General features: G+C 48.8%; 2 long non-coding RNA genes across 2 annotated transcripts; both read right to left on the reverse strand.

Moving 5' to 3' along the window:
- Positions 1-4,613: 4,613 nt before the first annotated feature.
- Positions 4,614-8,775, reverse strand: LOC106996398 (uncharacterized). The gene is made up of 2 exons (XR_003726809.2): positions 5,486-8,775; positions 4,614-5,350 (listed from the first exon to the last, which is right to left on the reverse strand). It is a non-coding gene; the product is annotated as an uncharacterized LOC106996398 (long non-coding RNA).
- Positions 8,776-15,801: 7,026 nt separating this feature from the next.
- LOC106996410 (uncharacterized) lies at positions 15,802-20,168 on the reverse strand. Its single transcript, XR_013400898.1, has 2 exons — positions 19,517-20,168; positions 15,802-18,304 (listed from the first exon to the last, which is right to left on the reverse strand). It is a non-coding gene; the product is annotated as an uncharacterized LOC106996410 (long non-coding RNA).
- Between the last annotated feature and the right edge of the window lie 324 nt (positions 20,169-20,492).

Raw genomic sequence — 20,492 nt, forward strand, 5'->3', positions numbered from 1 at the left:
CTACACGCTCCAGTTCTTTCTCTATTGTAATCAGTTAACTTAAGGTCCGACACAGTGGCTCATCCCTGTAACCCCCGTGCTTTGAGAGGCCAAGAGAGGGGGATTGCTTGAGCCCAGAAGTTCGAGACCAGCCCAGGCAACACAGGGAGACCTCGTCTCTGTAGAAATACAAAAAATTAGCCACGCACGGTGGCATGCACGTATAGTCCCAGCTACTCAGGAGGCTGAGGTGGGAGGATCACCTAAGCCTGGGAGGTCGAGGCTGCAGTGAATCATGATTTCACCACTGCACTCCAGCCTGGGAAACAGAGTGAGGCCCTGTCTCCAAAAAAAAAAAAAAAAAAAGAAAGAAAATTTTTTAACCTAGCTTTCAGAAACTCGAATGAATGAAAAACTGAATTTAAAACAATCGCATAATAAAATCACACAGTCCCTCAAAGCGGGTGGAACTGACCATTTGTGGGGTGTTTGCCTCACGTGTTTTGGTTTTCAAATTTTGACCCTACACATTTGTTACATATTTACAATCTAAAAAAAAAAAGTTATTTATAGCAGAGGACGCTGGAATTAAAGAGAGATTTTCTTCCTGAATGAAAGTGTACATCACATACCACAAGCATCTATGCTTTGTGTGGAAACTTGAAAATAAAGCGTCACAGGGAGATCAACACCAGCTTTGTCCCACATCTTCAGATGCTCAGCTAACTGCAGTGACTGCTCTCAAATTCTCCACCCATTCCCTCTGGGCAAGCGCCAATTAGGTAACGATTAGGGAAAAAAGAAGCTTCAATCCCTCCCATTGCATACCCAACTTTCACAGACTCAAAAATCCAGCTAAAGCTGGTGAAAGAGCAGTGCAAGCCATGCTGGAATCCCCCCTCTGTGAAACAGACACTCATGTTCACGTTCCCAGCGTGAAGGTCAGCCCAGAGCCGGGCTGGACCCACAGCAGCAAAGCCGTGACGCCCGTCACCAGGATTACAGAAGCAATGTCTAGGTCAGAGATTAGTGACTGCCAAAAATAAGGTGAAAGTTGCCCCCAAAGCCAGTGAACACGGGAAAACCTGGGCAGGTTTCCTTCACAAAGAAAGTGAAGAAAGTTTAAGACACTCAGAAAAGCAAGAAATGAGTGCTAAGCATTTCTAACCATTTGAGCTGTATGTTAAAATCTTGTTATTTTAATTACCAGTGCTCAAAATAAGTTGCATGCCAAGGGTTTACAAAAAAAAAAAAAAACTTTGAAAAATATTCGTGAGAACTAAGTCGCACAAGAAAAATCAAAACTTGAGAATTTCTGGAAAATTTTAGACATCAAGTTTTAAAAAAATGAAATGCTTCCTGCGTTAGGTACGGATCTTCAGATTCCCACGTGAATCACCAAGTGTGACACACAAACATGAGGATAGGCATATATTTCTTTTAGCCCAGAATAGCGGTATGTGCCTGTGGTCCCAGGTACTCGGGAGGCTGAGGTGGGAGGATCACCTGAGCCCAGGAGGTCGAGGCTGCAGTGAGCCGAGATCACACCACTGCACTCAAGCCTGGGTGACAGAGTAAGACCTTGTCTCACAAAGAAAAAAACAAACAGAAGAGTATGTTTCAGTATTGTCTCTTGGCAAAAAAACTAAACTAGTCCCAATATTGCCTTAGATGTAATTTAACATCCCCAGTTTACAAAGGGGAAAATGAGGTCAACAGCCAAGACCAAAGAGATAACAAATGCAGTGGTGCGTTCAGGACAATGACTACAATTATAAAACATTCAGTTCAATTTCTACCCTCAGCATCAAGGTAGGGGTTCCTCATAATGGGAATTGGAGGCTCAAAGAAAATTTAGGCTCAACATTTAAAAAAAAAAAAAAGCGGATTTTAATGCTGGTGCAATCACAGGAGACTGCGGCCCAGCCATTCTCAGCGCTGCAGGTACTCACGGGCACATCCGGGGTCTTGGCCACGCTAAGTCCGGGCCGGTGGCCACACAGAAGAGGCGATAAAACTTTTTTGGGAGTGAGATCAAAAATGTTCAGTCTAAAAACCTACTTTTCCAGGGGGGAGAAAAGAACGAGAAGCTCTCATTCAGGGTATTTGTAAAAGCCTGTTTCTAGCGCACTGGTAGATAATAATGGCCGGGGCCATCGGGTTAGCGTCAGCGGGCGCCCACCTGGCGGGGCGCACTGGGACTTACCTCAGTGATAGTGTTCAGGGCTGTGTCTGCCCTGATGCTGAAATCGGAACGCGGCACATTGCTGGACACAGTAGCGGGAACCATGATCATAGGCACAACTCCTCGTACTTCTCCTGGACGGCCGACAGTTCCAAGAGTCCCATCTAAATTGACCCAGTATCTGCACGCTGGCTGCTCAGAGGCCATGGTGTGGAACGGCCAGGACATTGCTTAGTCATACGGGGCACAAGCACCTCACTTGCCACTCCTGTGCTTCTATTTCATCAAACCCTATTTTCTCCTGAATATTGACCATAGCAAAGTCATTAGCCTTGGAGATGTATTTGAAACATCAACTTGCTTTGTTCAAGAGGTTTAAGACACACGTAAGTCTTTCTTGCCATGCTCAACACACACAGCCTGCGGTTTCTGAAGTCAGTGTTTCTGGAACAAAAGCCTTGGCCTGCCCCATGAACATTCACGCTGAGCACACTGTGGCGAGGCTGCTTGGCAGCCAGCAGGGGGCAGGAGAGAGCCACAAGTGCCACGTGGGGTCCCTGCAAACTGCACCTCTCTCCCTCAATCAAGGGGGGTGCCTCCTGCCCATCCAGCGGCTTCCTCCAAGGCCTTCCTCCAAGGCCTCTTTAGCTGCCAGGGCACTGACTTCAGACTGCTCAGCCAATGGGGCAACAGATTCAACAGAGTTCCATGTTGTTAAAGGAAAACTTCTGTTACCAGGCAACCTTAGTATCAGATTGAAGGTAAAATAACCAACAAGATTGTTTCCAAACCAACATGCTACTAGTGCCTTATCCTTCAATGCTGCTTAAACATGGGGGAAGTATGAGGAAAAAAGAGCATGGCACTTACTTCTTAAAAAATAACACCTCTTCCAGGTTCATGTTACCCATATCATAAAGACTTAGAACTGTGGATTCCCTACAGAAATGTGGAGTGGGGGTGGATCCCCACCGCTGACCCAGCCTCCCCCCAGGTCAGTCACCCCCCCCCCAACACGGGGTTCACACCTCTCCAGACCCTGTCACCTCAGCAAGGAAAGGTGGCGTCTCTGAGCTCTCTTCACAGGCAGCACCCGAACGGGAGCTAGAGAGACACACAGACACACCCATAACTGCTTTAAAATCCTGAAATGCAATACATATTCAAGGACTTCATTATTAGTTTTTTTAAAACTGTAAGAACAGAGTGAGCCTGGTTTTAACCTCTCTGCCACAACAACACCGTGTACATCTGTCTTTTACTGTTTGTTCCTTCTCCAGCAGCTGCTGCCTGGCTGGCCGACTGCAGAAGAGTCTCTGGTACTCCCGGTGGGCCCTCGGGAAAAGCGTGAGCACCACGATCAAGTCTCAGGACGCCGCACACGTTAGGGTCGCCCACAGACCGCCATTCCCAATGCCTAGAAGGCACTGAAGGGGCCTCCTGCTCTTTGTAAATGTCAACTCTCCTAAGCTATGCTGTGTAGAAAATTTTTAACTGCAGTCCACACATACTTTCTTTCTGTCTTCTTTTTATCCTAGAGGCATATTGTTATGGAAAATTAAGTTTGCAAGGTTGAAGGGTTTTCTGAAAGTCGACTTCTAATCCTGGAAGGAAAAAAAAAAAAATGGGCCAGATGTGGTGCTCACGCCTGTAATCCCAGCAGTTTGGGAGGCTGAGGCGGGCAGATCGCTTGAGCCCAGGAGCTCGAGACCAGCCTGGAAAACATGGCAAAACCCTGTCTCTACTAAAAATACAAAAAAAAAAAAAAAAAAAAAATTAGCTGGGCGTGGTGACATGTGTCTATTCCCAGCTACTCAGGAAGCTGAGGTGGGAGGATCACCTGAGCCCAGGAGGTGAAGGCTGCAGTCAGCCTAGATTTGCATCACTGCACTCCAGCTTGGGTGACACAGTGAGACCCCGTCTCAAAAAAACAAAAAGCAAAAACAACTGTATAAAAAATCATTACAGAAGGGAGCTGGCTGGGCACGGTGGCTCACGCCTGTAATCCCAGCACTTTGGGAGGTCGGGGTGGGCAGATCACCTGAAGTCAGGAGTTTAAGACCAGCCTGGCCAATATGGCAAAACTCCACATCTAATAAAAATACAAAAATTAGCTGGGCGTGGTGGCGGGTGCCTGTAGTCCCAGCTACTCAGGAGGCTGAGAGAGGAGAATCACTTCAACCCGGGAAGCAGAAATTGCAGTGGGCCGAGATTGTGCCATTGCACTCCAGCCTGGGCAACGAGAGCAAGAGTCCACTTCAAAAAATAAAAAATAAAAATGAAAATAAAAGGGAGCTAATGTTTTCCATTTAAGGGAAGGGAGAATAACATTCAGTATTTATACATCTCACACACACATCTGCAGTGGTAGCCTCAAGTATTCAAGATACACATTCCCACAAATATAGTTCAAAACTACCCACCAAGTTACACGCTAAGAGCACATGCATTGTAAGAATGCTACATTATATTTTTTAAAAGCATCTGTATCCAATATTTTAGCATACTGGCAGTTTTCCCTTCAGGTGCTGTATGCCTAAATTATTACATGTTTAGTCATTCATTTTAGAATTTATGGCCTCCTTTAGACAAAAGAAATATATTTAAACATAAGCTACTAAATTAATGACTTAGGGGAAAAATTACTAAATTAACTTGGAAGTTAAACTTTGCAAACTGAATTTGTTGGACCTCATGTAAGCTAGACGATCAGTTTTTTAAATTGTTGTGTGTTTCCCTCAAGGATGGAAGTCTCCTCTTGTCTCTCATCCACTGTGCACACCACTGCAGCCCGCACCTGTCCTCCACGGCGCCACAGTGCGGCCTGCAATTCACCCTGTACCACGCCTTCCACACCTTACCTGAAAGTCACTAAGTATAACCAAGAAGGCAATGAAAAGCAGATAAATGACCTCCACCCCCACATCCAGCATGCAAATGTTAAACATTCATCAAAGTAAAACCAAAAACCAAAAACCAAAAACCCATGTTAGCTCAAGATTGTAACTGGTAAAGTTATGTGCATGGCAATTTTAAAAGTCCAGTTAAGTAAAAACCTAATTCAAAGTCTCAAGAAATACGAAGTTTATACAAGAAGACATCTGCAAACATTGACAGTGAGGAGAGGACTTCACTCTGCATCCAGCCTGTCCTGGAAGCCACGGCCAAACGCCAGGTTGTATAGATCTGAAAAGCAGAAAAAAACAAGCGTTGAAATGTGTACAAGTCTCAGCAAATTACAAATTCGAAGTAGGATGCTCAGAAACCTTGAATTTCCAATCAGAAAACAGGAACATGAGCAAGTTCCCCAGCAGTGCCCACCTTCTGCCTATGGCACATGTAACAGGATCGCTGGCCACCTCGGGGGGACAGAGGCTTCCTGGTCACATTCGCTCTGGCAGCCGCACAGCTGGCCCTGCCACAAACACTTGAGTAATACTGAAGAACCACCCGCTCCCTGGGCTTTGCTCACTCTAGCAGGGAGAGAGTATTTACAGAGTATATTATCGGCTGAGCCCTCGTTCAATGCGTCAAGCTTGTTGAAGGCAGTGAACTGAGCAGAGCAAATGTCCCCAGTTGGACGGCACTCAGTCACGACAGCAGCAGCCACTGTTCACAGGGCACTGGCTTCGTGCCGCGAACAGTTCCAAGCGTCTTCTTTCTGTCCGAGGAATGTGCACTGCAACCCTGTGGGGCCGTTTGCAACGTCCACCAGAGTTCTGAGGCAGCAGAGTCCAGGCTGTCTGTGGGCCTTGCCGCTTGGCCGTCCATGTCCCCTGCAGATCAGACCTCACTGCAGGGACTGCGGGTTCCAGGGCTGCCTTGAGGCACATGCTCCCCCCTTCACCACCTCTTCCTGGCCCCTGACACCAACCCTCACCACTGCTGCCAACACTTTATTTTCTCATGGCTCCTGAGGGGCCTGTTCTTTCTGCCCTTCCCTGCTCCCTGCGTCCGGCTTGGAGGATGCCCACATCAACGCCAACGCTCATGTAATCACCACCCCTTCCATGGGGCTTGACGCCTAGGAGTCTCAATATCAGAAAGTCAGATTCCTGTGCTTCTTGGAGAATTTCTTCCCATCGTGGAAGTGAAGGAGATCAAATTCTAGGTGCCTGCAATCACCTCATTTCCACAGCTAAGCAACTTCAGTAGTAGCACAAAACAAAAAAAGCTTTTTTAAACTTCTTTTATACAAGCTAAATACAATTTAATTTTTACATCCACATTCTCATCAGCTCCCATCTGGTGAGCAGGCAAATAGTAATTTTCAAAGAAACAAACTGTTCCATAATTTTAACACTCAGCATTATCACTATTAAGCAAGAATTATCCCAAAAATACACGATGATCTTGTTCTCACATTCAAAACTTGATTGTCACACAGTGAAATAGCACTTAATGCAAAGGAATGTTTCTTTTCAGGTTTCTGCTCTGGAAAAAAAAAAAAGATTTCTGGCTAAGAGATAAACAATTATGTAACTATCCAAAATGCCTCCGAGAAAAATAATGTCATCAGTTAGTTCTTTAAAGTGTTACAAATGCAGCTGAGTTTTAATAGTAATTTGTTCACAATTATCAAAAGAATCTTTAAAAATCTTAATACTGCAAGAATAACCATTAATGGATATAAAACGCAAAGCAGAAGAGTTAATATTTGGGATAGATTTTGGCCCATATTTTTAACATATGCATAGTTATTTACCTAGCTGAAGTATATCCCTCTCCTCTTAGGCTCTTCAACAAGGCTGATTTTCAAACATAGACTGGCTTTTGGTACATGAAGGCAGCTTTAAAAGATGTCAGGATCGGGCCGGGCACAGTGGCTCAAGCCTGTAATCCCAGCATTTTAGGAGGCCAAGGTGGGCCGATCTCTTGAGGTAAGGAGTTCGAGACCAGCCTGGTCAATACAGCAAAACCCTTCCTGTATTAGAAATTTTTGTAATTAGCCAAGCGTGGTGGCACACACCTATAATCCCAGCTACTCGGGAGGCTGAGGCAGGGAGAACTGCTTGACACAGGAGGCAAAGGTTGCAGCGAGCCAAGATCGCACCACTGCACTCCAGCCTGGGTGACAAAGTGAGACTGTCTCAAACAAGCACTTAGACCTCAGAAAAAACTTGAGCATCCCCCACCCCAATCAACCCAAGGAATCACATGGCAATGGTTATCATGTGATTTCGACACAAAAAAGTTCTGTTCTCTCTAAACACAATGGTAAACACTTGCCATCAGCCCACAGAAACTCCCAGGACCCAGTAACACCGGACTAGCAAGAATAACGGGCCACGTACGCAGTGTTCAGCTGCAGAAAGTGATGGCACCAAGAATGTGTGTGCGCTCACACCAGATTCCTCGCTTTCAGGGTGGAGGGTCTCCCCGGGAAGATCATCCAGCGGGATGGTTTCCACTTCCACCGTGAGGAGGAAACGGGGGTTTCCTGAGGGCACTGACAGGACTTGGGTCTCTGCCCTTGTCCTCTGTCCTGTTACGGGATGAGGGTGGGCTGAAGGCAGGTTCTCCCTACATCTTCCGGGCAAGAGAGATGGAGCTGACAGGTGGACGACGGCTTTTCCAAAATGTTCCCATGTTTATAACCTGTTATCGACCTGCTTTCCCTGGAGATCAGTGAAGCCGCATCATTGCTTCTCTTGCATTAGGGACAACCCGTTGGTACGGCCTCTGGGTCAGCCTCTGGGTGGGTCTGAGTCACTCACTTGTGCCTTGGCCTCAGCATGCTCGTCTGTCAAATGGGCGGCCTCACAGACCAGTGAATTTCAACCGGAGTTCCAAGGAGGTTGCCCAAGGACAGGCAGGGAGAAGAGGAGGAAGAAAGCTGTCCGAGGAAGTGGGGGAAGGGGAGGGCTGTCCAAGGGAAAGGGAGGGGCAGGGGGAGGAAGAGGAGCGTGGAGGGAGGAGCAGAAGCGGGGTTCTCTGAGGAAGAGGACCAAGTTGCTGAGGTGTCTTGGAATCAGAGGTGGCAGTGGCTTGGGCTCTAGGCCCTCTGTTACATAGTTTTAGGCTTTAACTATTTGTTATTTGTGGACTCTTTAAAAGATTTAATTTGAAGAAAACCGGAGTTGAGGATACCTTGCTTCTAAAACACAATTTCTCAGGCCTGAGACTAAGTGCTAGGCATTGCTCATTCTGTTACCGTCATTTCCTCCTATTTAAAATCAGCCGCACACCCCCAATCTCCCTTCAGTGTAAGCATCACCTTTTCAGACGATCTCAAACAGCAGAGTGAGCAGCCCGTGACCCCGGCCGTGTGCACGAGGAGCGAAGAGCAGACGTGCAGTGAGGGCTGCGGACAAGGGAGGCTGCGGACAAGGGAGGCCGAGGCCCAGCACCTCCCTGCACCGCTGTGCTCTGCCAGGCCTAAAGGACACCCTTGCCTCTGGGGTGAACAAGCAGCACAAGCTATCGACACTTATTCCAAAGGAACAGGAAGAAAATTCAAACGAAGTTAACACAGTTATCCCAACACAACACTGCAACAGTCCAGAAACAGAAGGGCCAGTGAGCCTGAGATGGGTGGTTCCCACAGCGGGACTGCAACGTTGGCATTAGGGCTTTTTGGCAAAAAAAAAAAAAAAAAAAAAAAAAAAAAAAAAAAAAAAGACAAAAAAGGTAACATGGGCCACCCATTATTTCCTGCCAGTGGAAAGACACCCACAGGCCCCCAGATGCCAACAGGCCCCTGGAAATGAGCCCATGCAGTGCCTCGGGTCTTCGCACGAGCAGGCACGTGGTGTCCTCAGCACCCCCACCCGGGACACACACACACCACACTTGGCTCCCACACCTGAGGGTCCAGGGGAATGGCAGGAAGTCCCCGCAGGACAGGGCATCCTGTGAGGGCACTGCAGGGCTATGCACCTCAGAGAAGCCCCCGGGCAGGTGCTCTCTCCCCAAAGGATGAGCCAGTCCTGACCACACCCAGATCGCGGTGGCCTCCAAGCCAAGCGCCAACATCTCACGTCCAAAGGCATGCGCAGGTACCTGCTGTGTGTGGAGCCCAAGCCCCTCGCAGAGCTCAGGACGAAGCTAGTGTCTAGTCCTGGGGCCGTCACCGGCCAGGAGAGGCGTCCGGGGCCCTTCCCAGCAATGGCCATGGGAAGTAACAACTCAGGCCCATCAGGGGCTTCCTCACCATGCAGGTTTTAGAAGTGGAGACAGAGGTTCAGGTCTAGTGGCACAAACATCGACAGACCCCATGGAAATGCGGGCGCGACCCTCCATCCCACCAGCTTTCATGGCTGCTCCTTTCTGCTGCCATCACACACGTCCCCACCCCGCCAAGCCCCTTCTCCTTTTCCACACTGGATTCATCAAATCACATCTCGCTGTCCTTGGCAAATGTACCATTAATTTATTTACAAAAGCACACTTCCAGTTAACATGACACCCCCGCTATGATAGAACAGCCTTAATTCAGACATGACGTGGAGGAACAGAGGGAGGAGGGGTCGAGGACCGCCCTGGAATCGGCAGCTGTTTTCTGGGGAAAGCCTCCATCCCACCCAAGCCCGACATCGTGCCACACTGTCCCCATGGTGTCCGAAAGCTCCATGAAGACGGGGTCACTCTGACCCCTTTGCACCCACAACTCCAAAGAGGAGCAGGTGTTCAGGAAAAGTCTCCTGCTAGTGCTGAAGACAAGAATAATTCCTCGTGGTGCCCAGAATGTCAGGAGAAAGCAAGGCACCATGTGGATGCCTTCCAGGTGAATTTTGGAATGATTCTACCGAATGCCAGTCATCCTTTTTTTAGAACAAAATCCATACCAGAAAACATATGTCGCCAGCAGAGAGATGGTCCCTTTCACGGCTTACAAACACACCTACGTTACACTGAATTTATCTCAAGCCACCCTCTCTGTGCTAATGTAAAAAGTGTCCCTTAATAACCAGTAGCCTTTCTCATCTGGTGCTTTTTTAACAAGCAAGAGGATCCTGTAACACTCAGGCGTTGTCTGAAACGTCAAATGGAAGCCTAAAATCCTCTTCCCTGCAGCTTCACTGCAAAGTATTTTGACGTGAGCCAAATCGTGCTCTTCCTACACCTCCATAGGAAACTCAATGCTTCATCAAGGAGAGCAGCATGATTTCTGCTAGGCACAGAAACTGGAGGGGTGGGGATAGGGTTGAGGGAACATTACATAGAAAGCACACCCCGATAATCACCTGCATGAGAGTCACACTGGCCGGCAAGCCCCGGTCGGCTCAGTCTCTGCAGTCACAGGTGTGAGGCCTGGAGGGCAGACACCTGGCACTGCTGACCACCCCAAGGTCATGGCTTCTGCCCCTTCTCTGCTGCCCATCAGTTCTAAGCTTCTGGCAACATTGCCTGCTGCCCTGCCTGACCGACTCTTCATGAAAAGCAAATGTTGCCAGGATAGCTTATGAGTACATTTACCAGGAAAGCAGCTCTGATTGACGCTGAAACCCCCTTCTCACAGCCCTGGCAGCTCCCCTACCCCCGATGTGTACATGCTTGCAGCTCTGACCTCGCTCAGTGTCCACATAGGCTCTGTCCCCTGGACAGCCCAATGCAGACTCAATGTTGAGTCAGAAATACACAAAGAGGCTGACGGTTATGAACCGCCTGCCTGTCCCCCAAAACACAGGTTGAAATCCTCACCCTCAGTGCGATGCTGTCAGGAGGTCTTTGGGAGGTGATGAGTTCCCGAGGCTGGAGCCCCGTGAATGGAGTTTGTGCCTCAGACAAGGAGCCCAGCAAAGCTGTCACCCTCCCACTGTGTCAGGGCCAGAGAGAAGGTGTGTGTGAACCAGGAAGGGGCCCACACCAGAACCCACCCGTACGGCACCCTGATCCCGCCTTCCAGCCTCTAAAACTACGAGAAACAAATTTCTGTTGTTCATAAGCCACTCAGTCAATGGTGTTTCGTTGCAGCAGCCTGAGCTGCCTGAAGTGACAATGCTCACCGTCCTATAGAGACGGCTACTCCCCTCTCCCAAAAAGAGGGGTTTAATTAAAATCCCTGTCTCTCCTCGCTGCCACCACAGATCTCATTTCCCCACCCCGTAAGCCAGCAGATGCTACGATTAAAGGAAAAGGAGGATCGTTTTAGACCAGCCCCTCCATGTCGGTCTGAAGCATTTGACTTTGTCCACTTCCACGGTGGCCGTGTCACCGGATTCCCCATGCCAGCTCTGCATCTGTACCGGGTCCCAGGCTCTGCACAGACTTCTCCAGTTGCCCATCCAGCACACCTATTTCCCCTTCTCCTTTGCAGATTGTCCTTCAATCCGCAATCTTCTGGTTGCCTCTCTACCACCCAAGGCCTTCCAATCCAGCCATTCAAGGTGAGCTCAGCCGTGCACTGGAGTCCTTGGCTCAGGTAACCCAGACCCAAGCCATTGGCACCAACCACCTACTGGCTGTGGGGTCTGCACAGCCACCAGCTGCCCCAGCCACTCCAGGGCCTGGGAGGGGAGGCAGAGGAAGCTGTGAAGCTGCCAACAGCCGTGCGGGGACAGGAGCCTCTGGGATGAGTATACCATGGAAGGAAATTCAGAGAAAGAGCCCCAGGGCTGGACGGGTCATGTCCAAAGTCTGCACTGCTGAGTTTTTGAGGTTTCTGAACTCAATCGCTGACCCCGCGTGGCGTTGGATACCGCAATAAAGCAAGACCCTCACCCCCACCCTCCCCCCACCACATACACGGGGCCTCTGTCCTGGCGGGAGGTCAGGCCTGGGCGCCCAGCTGGCACAGCCAGCCTGGGAAGGGGGCCATTTCAGACGGCACGCCTGAGCTCATTAGGGACAGACACTGTCGCCTGCTTATCTCCAACATTTTCTCTGCACGTCTAGTTACAAACGGACGACACAGTCTCGGAAGCACAGATCTCAGGCCTCCCCCTGCTCCTCTCCTTGGTGCCATTGACAGGGAGGGGCCCGTATGGCCGCAAGGCCGCACACCCACAGCCACACTGCCGCTGAGAGGCGGGCCTTTGACGGTTACTTCTGCCAAAGAACCCTACTCCATCTTGGAGCACACCATGGCGGGAGGGAAGCTCCACCCGGAGAAAGAGTGATGCTTCTCCCCAGGGCTAATGGAGGGCACCCCCCCACCATGCATTCAGCAGCTTACTTACCTTCTGGAAAACATCTGAATTAATGGGGAACACTAAAACGAAAAGGTCACGCAAGAAAGTTTAGCAGGCCCTGTGAAGTCTCAGCAAGTCCAAAGGTTTCTGAACCAAGACTGCTGGGGTCGACGAGCTTACAGGCAAAGTTTCCACACGGGCCTTCAACAAGCAACGCTCAGCAGAGAGCGCCACGCTCTGGGCAGAACCTCTGACACCACAAAGTCACATCAGAGCCAACAGCAACTGAAATACAGTGCTCTCTTAAGATGTCTGCGTTACCTGCAGGAAGTCACTAGACACTAAGATGGGGGAAGAAAAGGATAAGATTAAAAACAAATTTAAAGTAATTTCTGCATACAAAAAAAAAATTCTATATCCACTGGCTTCCTTTCTAGGAGTAGTAACTTTTACATGAGATGCACATCCCAGTTGGAAGGAGTCTGGGTTTTCCATGGGCAGAGACAAGGGCTCTCCAGGAAATGTGAACCCTTTCTCACTGAGCCGCGTTCCCTGAGGCCATCCTGACCTGTCTGAGCACCTCCCTCTGACATCTATTATCCAAATGGAAATATGAGAGGTAGGTATTACAAAAATCAAGAGAAGTGTTTAATATAAATCCTGGACTTTTAGATATTTCCAGAAATGTAACGTATATATTAGTACACAAACTTGAACATTTTCACAAACCTTTGAACTCAAAATTCCATTCTTAACTTTTACAGGTAAATCAATATCCATGTGTGATTTTAAGCAGCTCAAGCATCAGCTCTTAAAAACCACCAGAAAAGCTGGGGGCAAATTCCACCGAGCAGCAAATAATGAACTGCACCCAACAACCCAGGTACCTCCCCCTGAGGCATCTGGAACATGAGAATTAGGAGCAGTCTTTGGTTTCTGAGGTGCCCGAAAGTGGGGACTCCCGACTCCCCAAGTCTAAGAAGGCCTCAGTGATAAGGAAAACTAGCCAAAAAAAAAAAAAATCATCCATGCCGGCTCCCTGCCATGGGCTCCTCCCTGCCACGGGCTTACAGATCTCACTTCCTCTCCGCCCCCCAAAGCCTGACTCCTGGTCCCAGCCCTGCTGCTCACTGGGGTGAGGCTGTGGGTGTCACTGCACCTGTAAGAGGAGAAGCTGGTCAGGATACAGGATCCTGGCAGTGCTCAAGCTGATACTGTAACTTTGTAGTGAGTTACTTAATGCAAAGGTTTAACTTCTGAGTAATTCAGATATGTGTATTCTAACACGGAAATCCTGAACGTAGAACACAGGCCACACCCTCACACAGATGCTATCTGGCTAGCACTCTTTGGCTAGCATTCTTTCTTGTTTGCCTTTTCAAGAGACGTTTTTAAAAGCAGTTTTCAGTTCACAGCAAAATCAGGAGGAAAGTACAGAGTCCTCACATATCTATCTCCTTCCCCAGCACAGGCAGAGTCTCCATCATTCTCCTGCCCCCACCGGAGCAGCACACTTCTGTATGACCGACAGACCCGCATCAATGCGGCACCACCACCCAGAGTCCACAGCTCCCACGAGGGCTCGGCCTGCTGCTGCTCACTCTGTGGGTTTCACAGACATGGAACGGCATGGATCCCCCATGAAAGCCCCATCCGGAGTTGCTTCCCCAACCTACACATCCCCCTATGCTCCTCCCATTCATCCCTCCCTTCCCCAACCCCTGGCAGCCTCTGACCATTTTACTGTCTCCACAGCTTTGCCTTTTCCAGACTGCCCTGCGGTTGGACTCACACAGCAGGCAGCCTTTCCAGATTGGAGACTCACTTAGCAACCATGCGTTTAAGATCCGTGTCTTTTCATGGCTTAGTGGTCCAGTTCTTTTTAGTGCTGAATAATATCCCAGTTTCTGACGTAACACAGTTTATCCGTTCACTTACTGAAGCACATCTTGGTTGCTTTCTAGTTTTGGCAATTGTAAATAAAGCTATAAAGCTGCTGTCAACATCTGTGTGCACATTTCCTCGTGGAAGTAAATTTTCAGCTCCTCTGAGTGAACGTCCAGGACTGTGATTGCTCCTGTGGTCGGATTGCTTAGTTCCATGGAAAACCGCCACGCTGCCTCCCACAGCAGCTGCCCCACTTCCCCCAGCGACGAGTGACGGTCCTGACACCCACACATCCACCAGCTCACGGTCGTGTCGGAGTTCCAGTATTGACCAGGCTGGTGGGTGTGCAGTGGCACCTCGCCCTATAACATAAGACACGGGCCATCTTTCCACGTGTAGATTTGCCATCTGTGTATCTTCTTTGTTGGGGTATCTGTCCAGGTCTTTTTTCCATTTTTAATCAGGTTGTTCATTTTCTTGTTTTGAGTGTTCCTTGCACGGTTTGGATAACAGCCTTTATCAGATGAGTCTTTTACAGATACGTTCTCCTCGTCTGTGGCCTGCCCTCTCATGCTCCTGAGACACTATTTTAAAAAACATTTTAGACAGAAGATGGACCTCCCAGCCCACCGCGGTTCTCATTTTGGCCGTGGTCACCACCCTCCCAGCCCTGGTTCCCACCTTTCCACGATCTGCTCGTCCTAAGGGGGTTTCTCCATACGAAGTTCCTAACATATCTCCAACGATGGCAACATAAAAGCAGGCAGTTTGCAGATAGCAGGGAGCTGATGGAGGCCGGAGCAGAGTGTGAAGGCCAGCGGCTTCATCCTTCCGGGACAGGCAGGCCTCTCAGATGTCCCTCTGGGTCACCTCCCAAATGAAGTACCTGCCTTGGCCATGGGCAGGAAGCAGGACCTGGCCCAGATCTCAGCATATGTGACCTGGCACGGCATTTACAGATGAGCCTCCGTAACCGGGAACTCTACTCTGGGGAGAACACATTTTCATTATCAAGGCTTATTAATTAAGAAACCAAAGAGCAATGCCTGGAGCGAGGATACAGGGACTCTGTGTGACCCACATGCCCGTTTCCACCTGGCGCAAAGGACCCTGGAGTGAGGTGCAGTGCCTGCTCTGAGTCACCAGCACCCTCGTCGTTTCTACATGAAGAACCCAGTGAGTCTGTCCCAGGACTTTTTAGCCTAGACTTAAAAATTCACAGCCCAGGAAACCCTAACCATTTTAGGAACCTGAGGGGTGGGCCAAGGGGATCTCACAGTTTGGTGCTGGCTTTGGAGTCAGGAAAGGGTGGTTGGGGCTTCCCGCAAGCACTCCCGGGAGGCCGTGCACTGGCCCGAGGCTGGTTCCACCTCCTGTCCTAGGTTCTCATGCCCAGCAGTGACAGAAGGGCTTCTTCCGGAGCAGTCCCTGGCTCCAGGCCCTAACATCCATGTCTAGGCCCCAACATCCATGTCCAGGCCCCTAGTGGGGCAGCTTCTACCCAGGGAGGCTTGGACTGGAGACAGCCTGGAGCTCTAGGCAATCCTGGCAACCACCTGCTTCCCGAAGTGGCTGCAGACAAACTCCTGCTTCCAAAACCTGGCACGGGCTGTGTGAGGCCTGGAACATGGGAGGCACACTTCGCAGGGTCCCTGATCAGATGCAAAAGCAAGGCTAAGAGCAGGAAAATTATTTAATTATCCTCTTGGTCATCAAATAAAGTCATAGTCACTTAGACCTCTGTGTGACTAGAAGTATACACATTATAGAAGGGTATAGAAATGTAAATACATGCATGCTTATTTTCGTTTTATATACCTTACATATATATATATATCCATACATGCATATATATAAAACATTGATAAACCGTAGTTAAGATTTCAAATCTCAGTCACAAAGATCTCAGAAGCAAATTACTATCCTTAAATTCTAAACAAAGACGTAACATTTTAGATTCTTGTGAACAAAAGGTTCTCTATTAGCATTTTATTTTAAAAACTAAGATTTCTATTTTAAATAATCACTTTCACTGAGAGATTCTATAACTTGCTACACACCTTGATTTCCAACAATAGCTCATTAGTTTAAGAAAAACTGCTCTATGGGACTTTTGCTATTTTAAAGCATAATGATGTCGTTCTCTCTACACCCAAGAATAGAAAGATGCCCGTGCAGATGTTTCCAAAGCAATTCAGATGAGATGGTCTAGACACACAGTTTAAGACCATCACATTTTCAAGAAAAAAAAAAAAAGAATTACATTTTCAAGAAAAAAAAAAGAATCTCATTTTCAAGGGCAGAAGATCAAGACCAAATGCAGGATGTTCTGAAGGGGTCACCTTATATTTAAATTTCATGTATTTGTAACTTGGGTGGAACACGACATCCTTAAAGATAACCAAATAATGTACCACAGCCCTTAAAACCCGCAGTATAGTATCTCTTTTGTTTGACATACACTTAATTTTGTCACATCTTCGTTTTATAATTTCAAGATTTCTAAAGCTCCTAAAGCCTCAAGTCGAGAGAGAATTTGACTTCGGCAATTCCCAAAGTCACAGGCAGGTTGTATGTCCACAGCTATTTGGCATGTGGTTTCTGATGGAAGCGTCTATGAATGCACATGGAATCCCTCTGGACTGCAAAGACTGACTCAGCGTGTCTCAGAATGAAAATATATACGTTTGTAATGGACAACAGAACAGATCCTAATTACTAAAACAACAGGAAAGTCTACAGCACTTCTCATACAGAACGAATGCAAAGTGTTTGAGGAAAAGTCTTTCCAACTGAAAATATCAGAGCTGATTGGAACAGAGAAGATTCTGAAGATGATCCTCCCTGCTTTATGAGACTTTTAGAATTTTCCTCATCTGCAAGTGAAAATGAACCTCCTGCTTGCCCACTGAGGACAGGGAGAGAACAGGGTAGGATAACAGACCTTCAAACACTTCATAGGGGGAGAAAGGAAGACAGGCCAGTCCCGTACACCCATCGGCACACCCACACCAGCTGTGCAGATAACTGTGATAGCCGGGCATCTCAATGAGACAGCTGGGCACGGGTGATCTGCCAAAAGACAAGATGGCCAAGTTTGGGCGGAATCCCTGGAGGGTGGTCACTCCAGGGCCTCTCAGGTCTGTGCCCAGGAATCTGCATTTCCAAGTAGCCCAGATGAGCTGCTACCCAGAGGCCCTCACCAGTCATGGCTCACACAGGCATCGGAACTCCACACGCCTCCTCCTTCTGCAAGGTCTGGCGTGGATTTTCCTTAATTGCCGACACCGTGCTCCTCTACGCCTCCTCTCACCATTGGTCCCGAGTTTACTGAACTTACAAACAGAACAAGAGAAGGGAACTACAAGGGAAAACATCCACCTGAAACAGGACTGACCAGGGCTTGCGTCAGCAGACACAGCAAACACAGCACATATCTGTGCACGGCTCACCACTCACAAAGTCCACAGCAGTGCGGTTTCCACTCAGAACATCCGGGTGTCTGCGGGCATGGAGAAGATGCTGCACAGCTGTTTCTATGCTAAATACTTAAAGGTGTGAATTTTATTACATATAGAAAAATGTGTGTTTAGAATACAAATGTGTGCATTTATGTTAAATACATGAAAACACGTAATCCAGGTGTTTCAGTTCATACCACTGTGGAGACTTTTTGGTTTGTTTTCATACAACTGCCTAACTGGGGCCCAGAACCAACACCCACCAGCTGTGCCACTGCATCTGTTTTACTGTCACAGACCAGCCCTACCCCACAAAAAAAAAAAAAAAAAAAAAAAGCCATGGCACTTATTCAAAAATTAATTTGACAACATTATTAGAGATGACTTGTGGTCCTCTTTGAAGAGATTGCAGCACATGAAGGATTTCAAATACACGTATGTTCTGGGTCTCCTGATCTTAGGACCTGTCCACACTGGTGGCTTTAACGGTGCTTCGTGGAAACCTCCAGAAAGCATGTGTGTCATGTCTAAGAGCAAACTAGAGTTCACACCTCAGCACTGTGTGCCTCTTCTTTCCTCCATCCCACAGGCACTGCCTTCTCCCAGGGAGCTGGTGCTGTGCCTCTGTCCCGCCACTCTCCGCCAAGTCCCTGGTGCCATTGTGGAGAACCAGCCTCCGTCTGTCCAGGTGTGTTATGCAGAAAGCAACTCATCCAAATCTGTTTAAGAAACACACATTTGAGATGCCTATAGGCCTCAGAAGGTGGAGGCAGACAGGATAAAGGCAGCTGTCGTAGGGGCTGAAGATCAAGCCTGTCTAGCGACTGATGGACGCTGTCTGCAGTGAGCCACCGCACATTTAGCGAGGCTGTCTGGCTCCTCACCTCCACCAAGCCTCCACCCGTCATGTCTGGCCTCGATTCTCTGACGCCTGCACGACCTTCACCTGGTTCATAACCCAGCTCACAAAGGACCCCATACAAAGGCCCCCATACAAACGCCCCCGTACAAAGGCCCCCCTACCACAGCAAGGACGGCGGTGGTCGCACCTGCGGCCATTTATCCTCTCTGCATCTAGCTCCTCTCCCTGAGGCAACAGCACCTCTGGAGTCACAGCCTGGCCTCCCAACTCTCCCCCATCCAGGGCTTCTTGGTGTGTTGCTCTGCTTCACACACCTCAGCAAATACTGCTGATTAGCCAGAATCACCCAGAAATCTCTTAATTCTGGCTGCTTTTGTAATTTGTAATATTTGTACTTCTGGTGTGATTTGAGGAACAACACATTTTAAAATTAGAGAAGATGTGGTTTTTATTCTCTCCTTTCTACTTGCAACCTTGAAAATTCTAGCAGCAGCAAGGGTTTGCTGAAAGTAACTTCCAACGACTAGAACCTATTACAAATGTACTACAGAGTGTCAAATAACCACATAGATGTAAATAGAGATGCAGACACAGATATAAAATCCAATGGTTAAACCAGATTGAGAAATGCTTGCCAGTTTGTAGGACTTCTAAAACTTGACATAAATGTTGGCTAAGGGACATAAGATGTATTGAGATGAGTGAGATGCTTGGCCTAGAACCACAGGCTCTCTCCTCTTTATAGCAGAAAATCCATAAGAAGGTCAAATCTGAAAGAACCAGGTACCATTGAATGGCATGATCAGCCATCCTTCCCCATCCCTGGGCCAGCTGCGGTGAGTGCAGCCAGTCCTTCACCCACATCCGTCCTCCAGACCATGGCTACACTTTACTCCCAGCTCCCTGTCATTTTGTAGATTAGGCAAATCATGGCCACTCTCACCCTAAGCCTCACCCCCACCCCCCACTCTGCCAGCGTGGCACTCACCCAGTCCCAACCACAGCAAGGACAGCCGTGTCCTTGGGAACGCAAAGCAGGGGTCTGGAAGGAACTTGGATCCCCAAATACCTCATGGAGTAGTCACCAGCCTGGAACTTCCTCCCTGAAGGGTTTGCAAGAGAGAAAACCTCCTTTGCTCCTGAAGCTACAATCCCGCAGAGTCTCCGGTCACAGCATCCTTACTCACCCTCGTCAGGAGCCGTTCATGCTCATCAAGACATGAGAACAAAACTGCAGTGGCACAGTCACACCCCCCCAGAACGCAGGCCACCTGCTGCTCACATTCATCATATTAACACCAAAAAGCCACCGTGGTGGATATATCCTGGATGTGGAAACTCTGCGGCCTTTTGCAGGAGATGCGCTTTGTGCGTTTATCGCACGACCATCTTGGTATCAGGAGGGGCTGCGCAGATGGCAGCTGTGCACGTCACAGGGAGTCTTACGCACTGGACTCTCGGCCAGCTCCCAGCATCAGCGCCCACAGGGTCCTCTCCTCCGGGAGGCACGAGCTTGAACGCCAGAGTGTCCTGTGGATCCACACAACCGCGCTGTGTGCCCCAGGAGCTTAGAAACTACCACTGCGTCCACAGGTGACGCCGGGGGCAGAAGCCAACCTCAAGCAGTCACGGTCCTCTGTGGGGCTGGCGTCCAGGCAGGAAGGCGGCTCAGCAGCTCTCCTCTCACTGTGGAACTTCCTAGGTCTCCACATGAACAGAACCTAAGCAACAAACAACAGGAACGAGAACACGACCAGCAGCTTCTAAGATGGGCAAGCTGGGCTGATCATGAGACACCTGACGGGGATGGTGCCAGAGCCCCTGCCAGTGACCCGTGAGGACAGCACTGCCGACATCTCCCTAAAACCAGCCCAAGTCGAGTTAGACTCGAGGCTTCCCAGGAGTGGGCAGATCCATTCAATCTCCACAGTCTGAACCTTCTAGGCCATCTCATGGCCCTCATCTCAACAGATGGGAACCAGGACACTGCACCATAGACCCTGCCCCAAGCCCCCGTTCCTTCCTCTATACCACACACCAGTACA

Source organism: Macaca mulatta, chromosome 11, assembly GCF_049350105.2.
Source record: "Macaca mulatta isolate MMU2019108-1 chromosome 11, T2T-MMU8v2.0, whole genome shotgun sequence".
Classification (NCBI taxonomy): domain Eukaryota; kingdom Metazoa; phylum Chordata; class Mammalia; order Primates; family Cercopithecidae; genus Macaca; species Macaca mulatta.